We start from the raw sequence: 5762 nt of genomic DNA, 5'->3' as shown, positions 1-5762 counted from the left end.
AGACTGGACAAAAATTGTGCACCTATGGATGAGGACAGTGGGTGGGGAGTGAGGGTGGAGGGTGGGGCGGGAACTAGGAGGAGGGGAGTTATGAGGGGAATAAAGAGGAACAAATGTAATAATCTGAACAATAAAGATTTAATTAAAAAAAATAAAACATTCTCATTCAATCCTTTTAACAACCCATAAATTATGTACTCATACTCACATTACACCAACGAAAATATTTAGAGAGAGTGACTTTCCCAAGGATACTTGGTTAGGAAGTGGCACTTTGGGTACACAAAATCAGGACTTTTTCAAAAGCCTGCAGTCTCTCCACAAAATTACACTGGGCTGAGTGATTCTCCTGCTTCAGGAGAAATAAATGGGGAATCCAGAAGATGGAAGACTCTGATCTAAACTTTAAGCTAAAAGAGTCAAGTTGATCTTTAAGGTTTTTATATTGCTAAGACCAGGGGTCCTCAAACTTTTTAAACAGGGGGCCAGTTCACTGTCCCTCAGACCATTGCAGGGCCAGATTATGGTTTTTAAAAAAACTATGAACAAATCCCTATGCACACTGCACATATCTTATTTTGAAGTAAAAAAACAAAATGGGAACAAATACAATATTTGTATTTGCATGTGGTCCGCGGGCCGTAGTTTGAGGACCCCTGGTTAAGACATTCACCAAGATAACAAGAAAGATAGTGATAAACATCAGAGGAATTAATAGCACACCAAAAAATTCATATTTGGCTGGAACTATATTTGAATTTATACCTCTTAGGAACCTAAACAAAGCAGTCAGCAACAGATGGAGGTACAAATGCAACAGAATTAAAGGAAACATAATACCTAGACTAGTTGACAAGATGAAATCCCAAAATCTGAGCACTGCAATCAAAGAGCCATCGACTCTACTGAATTGAATTAGTTCAGTTATATAGTCCTTTTCAAGAATAAAAAGTCCATTAAAGAACATAAAACTAAATAAGTTTTACCATGTTATTAGTCTTTCAAATTATAATTACTTGATATATACTACTTTTATATTAATATAAGAAATAGAAGAATTCTGGGAACTAAGTCATGTAAAAATAGTCCATAAACCAGACAGGCAGAGGGACCCAGCAGAGACGAGCAAAGCCTGCAAGTCATCACATTCCATCAGAAACATCCAGTTGAAACCAAATGAAACAGCACTTCAACACCACTAAACAACTGCTGCGACTACTGAACTCAGAAACACGGCAAGGTAAGCAATCTGGGTGTTTGTAATATTGTTCCTCAATATTATAGGCAATTTGAAATAACATGTCAGTCCTAAATCCTAGCCATTAATATAATAAAGTAACAAAACAACTTTGTTTTCAGAGGATATCATGGCATGTTCCTTGTGATTATTTATTTCTCTGAAAATACTAGAGAAAGAATAAAATTTATAGCTTATATAACTGATTGTCAGAGAAGACAAAGTGGTAAAGAAATCCATTTTAGAATGGATGAAGGATGAAATGACGCCTGTGTCACTGTGTGTTCACATGAATTGTTAAATGTCCTTTTATGTCACGAATCACATCAATATTAATTTCTCTCTTTAAATTTCTATACTATTTGACAGTGTACTACTCTTATTCACAAAAGTATCCTCAGGAATTTTTATTTGAATATGTGATAACCAATAGATTTTCATTTTGTAAGGTAGTTCCTTTCCTGAAAAAACTAAAACAATTGCATAATATCACTAAATAAACTCTCACTTTTAGATACAATCATCGAAATATTTCTACCACTTCTTATATGCTTTTGGATGTTTACTTCTCAAGTCAATAAAATTGGCATGGATTCAGTAAGAATCGATCTGAATGAAGCTAGTCTTTGTTTCCATTCCAAATGCTAATCACTGGCGTTCCCAAATGTATTTCTTTTTTTACAAAATAACAAATTAAAATACATGTGATTTCCAAACTCTGTTTTAGCAACAGAGCACTCATCAAATACAATTTTGCCCACCCACAACACAAATACTGCAACACAAAAAAGCACAGTTGCTTCAGCATAGGCTGGAGTGAAATGGGCAGCCAGAGACCAAGCGCTCCCCCTACTGGCTAGTAATTCCCCATCAGACTGCCTGGGCTCTAGAATCTATTTCAAGAGCCACTATAATCAAGTACAGATAAAACAGCACAAACTCTGCTGTGCAAAGTAGATAGTAACAGTCCAGAGTGAATTTTTCAGTGACATGGAGCCCTATCATGCGATAATAAATAATGTAAAAATTTAAATTTACCATACAAAAGGTGCAGGTAATCAGCAGACCACCTGCTAGTACCAATCTTGGTACTACCTGCTAGTACCAATCTTTAAAAGTCATTTTTAAATTACTTTAAAATAATTTTTTAAAGAGTGAATTTTAAAAGGTCATATTTAAAAGGCGATCCATGAAAAATTAATAAGATAGAGGAAAATATATGGTTCAGAACTACTTTTAGGTACAGTACTATATATTCTTAATAAGACATCACTTAGCCATGCCTAATACCTAGGATCTCTAAGAAGTGTGACTCCCATTAATTGAAGGGCTTTTGTTTTGCTGAGTGAAGTAAGCAATTTGAGCATCAGAGCTAAATTGTCATGGTCAATAGTGGAAAGGCTGTACATTACCAACTGTGGTTTTCCATGTGGTATATAGCCTGACCTCCAAATAACAAGCATGTATTTATCAGTACCAAACTGAGAGGGTGCAAATTGTTAATCATCTTTGGATGACTGAATGTCTCCATATTGGCTCAGTATCAATGCACACTAAAGAGCAACTTGTTTAACATTTTGAATTTGCACAAGTCAAGCACCACCTCCACCTACAATTTTGAATGGCATATTACTTTCAAGATGACAGGTAATTTTACCATCTTAACACATGGCGGATTAGTAGTTTTACTGCTAGCTTTACCCAGTGGCCAGATAAGTTTCTATTGAACGAGAACAGAAAAAAAAACACGTTTTACATTAATGTTAAAGGCACGCTTTAAAATTAAATACCCATTGCATCTTGAAGTTATTACGTTCTTACAAGCTAATATCTTTTTAAAGTATGATACTTCGTAAAACACTGTGTAACATGAACGAGAATTCTCGTGATCCGTCTGCAATGTGTTAACTAGAATTACCATAACGCAAGAACCATGTCTTTTTCATTTTTGTGTGCTCAAGAGAGCCTTGCATCCCACCTTATACACAGTAAAGTGCTACTCAATTAGATAAATTGTTACTGAATTATTGAATTGCTCCCTTCATCAGGCTCTTCAAATTTCACCTAAGAAATAATTCATTAGTTTCACCTCAAACCCCACCTCTCCTCCATCTAATTCTCTAGCATTTATTTCACTGTTGGGACAGAAATAATCTTGTGTGGTCAATACTGGAGCAGGTAGAGAAGCAGGCGAGCTGAAGATAAGGAACCCTCCCAAAGCCTTTCCCCAAGAAGAAAAGAGCTAGGAAGGTAAGCCAGACTTAGAAAAATAAAAGTCCTTTTCTATTAGATCTGAGAAAAATAAAATTCCTTTTCTATTAGATCTGAAAAATAATTCTCAGCACTTCTTGATGTCTCTTGCTCAAACTTGTTATTGGCACAAAATTATAAATTGGTGCCTGGATCATCTGGGTATAAAAGTGCACGTGCAAGGGATTCAGTATGTAAATAAAGAAAATATTACTTTTGCAGTTGAAAAAATATTGTGTCTTTGGTTTCTGGTAAGATTGAACTTTCCTCATCAGTTAGCTACTATAGGATTTACTGTCTGTTCAGTTGTTTGCTAATTTAGGTATCAGATTATTACTTTATTAATAACATTCTTTAAAAATTAATATTTAATTTTTCTTGTATTTTCAGTTTGCTTTTAGTTGCTTTTACATGGTTATCTTTGTTAATCAAATTTTTGTCTTTTTTCAATGTTTTTAAGTTTAAAAGTCTTTTATATTGACATTTGAAAATTATCCATTTTCTTCTATTAGTTGATTTTTTACATATATTATGCTAATAACATTTTTAAATCACCTTTAACCCCTAAAACTACCCCATTATGTCAGAATAATTTATGAAATAATAATCTCAATTACCACCAATCTAAGATACTAAATTTATCATATATTAAATCAAATGTATAGAAGGGTCTGCTTTGAGGGCTATTTTGTTCCACAATTCCATCTACTCTTTCACCTGTACAATACTGGTTAATTGTATTTTGAGTGCTTTAATATTTGAGAAGGAAAAAGTCCCATCGTTATTTTTCCTGAAAAGATTAGTCTCACCTACTTAGTCTTTCGGATATATTTTATGATTAATTTGTTAAGAGTGTGCTAAAATAATTAATTTGTTAAGAAGAAATTGATCACTTGGAAGCATTTGACCTCCCATCCCAGAGGAAAATTTGTTTCTCCATTTGTTTACCTTGGGGCAAGTAGAACCACACACCTTTTCTGGAAGTTAGGCCTTCAGATAGTGGCAAATGGTAGTTGTTAGATATATTTCTACTTTTTCAAGGTAAGAAAAACTCCTCTCAACTAAATATCTGAATAGGGATGTGGTTGGTGATCTTCTGAATTCAAAGTCAGAAAGTAGAGTTTTCATTTCATGATAAGATCTGAAAACTAAGACACCCGCACCCAAAAAAAACGTTTAATGGAAAATTCCTAGAAGAAAAAAGAGAAATCAAAGTTCAAATTTATAGTTACAATTTCTGTTTACAACCAGATGGTGAGTTTGGGGACTATTTAATAGGCCCTCAGCAAACAATTTCTTTAAATGGATATTTTTCAGGCACTGTCTTGGAGAAGTTTGTGTCGTGTGTTTGTGTGTTTTACTGGATCTGAATCAAAGATAAAAATGAATTTTTGACCATGATAAAGTTTATGCCACCAGGGGTACCAGTGCATTTTTCTAAATTTAACAGCATAGGTAATTGTGTTCCTTATCCATTTTTTAAATATCTTCCCCTTTCCATTTCCAAATTATATTTTTATGACTTCATGTTTCCTTTCTTGAGAGAAAAATACCTCACGTCCTTCATCCCATGCTTCTCAGGTGGCCCTATCTAGCCTAAAAACCATGGTCCTAAAGGAGGGCCCAAGATACTATCTACTCAAAGAGAGGATGTGCCAGATACCACACAGATATACAGAACTCCATTTTCTCTTTCTTTTCTTCCAAGAGGTTAAGTGAAAAATAAAAATGACAGGCACATAGCAATCCTACTCAAGGTATGCACATTGAGTAATGGTCTTCACTAGGCTCAAGCTTTTAGACAAATAACTCATAAGAACATGTTTATTCCTTTTTTCTCTTCGTGGTACTCTGAGCCAGAAGTGCAAACATAAGAAGGCTTCTACCAGACTTATTCTATTCATTCTATGGTGTGCTTTCCTACCTATTCCTTAACTAGAGGCCCGGTGCACAAAAATTTGTGCACTCGGGGGGGAGAGGGGGGCCCTCAGCCCGGCCTGTGCCCTCTCACAGTCTGGGACCCCTTGGGAGATAACGACCTGCTGGCTTAGGCCTGCTCCCAGGTGACAGAGGGCAGGCCCAATCCCCAGGTGCACCCCGTGGTCTGGCTCACAGCCAATTGGGGAGTCGGGGCGCCTCCCCCTGTCATACACAGAAAAGAACAGATTGGTAGGTTGCGATGCCACCCCTAGTCACGCTCAGGGTAGGGCTGATTGGGGGGTTGGGGCACCGCCCCCTGTCACACTCAAGGCAGGGTCGATAGGGAGGTTGCAGT

General features: G+C 36.1%; 1 protein-coding gene across 2 annotated transcripts in view; it reads left to right on the top strand.

The window, feature by feature from the left end:
- The first annotated feature begins 990 nt into the window (after positions 1–990).
- Positions 991–5762, top strand: part of SMCO3 (single-pass membrane protein with coiled-coil domains 3) — a 7894-nt gene continuing 3122 nt past the window's right edge. The window contains exon 1 of one of the 2 annotated variants that reach the window (XM_006773252.2): positions 991–1240. The gene's annotated coding sequence lies outside the window, so the exon portion shown is untranslated. Of the gene's footprint in view, positions 1241–3392; positions 3488–5762 lie in introns of those variants that run through there. The other variant, XM_015570145.1, reaches the window with a different exon arrangement.

The sequence above is a fragment of the Myotis davidii genome, unplaced genomic scaffold, assembly GCF_000327345.1.
Source record: "Myotis davidii unplaced genomic scaffold, ASM32734v1 scaffold205, whole genome shotgun sequence".
In the NCBI taxonomy this organism is placed as follows: Eukaryota; Metazoa; Chordata; class Mammalia; order Chiroptera; family Vespertilionidae; genus Myotis; species Myotis davidii.
This window is presented reverse-complemented; position numbering and strand designations above follow the sequence as displayed.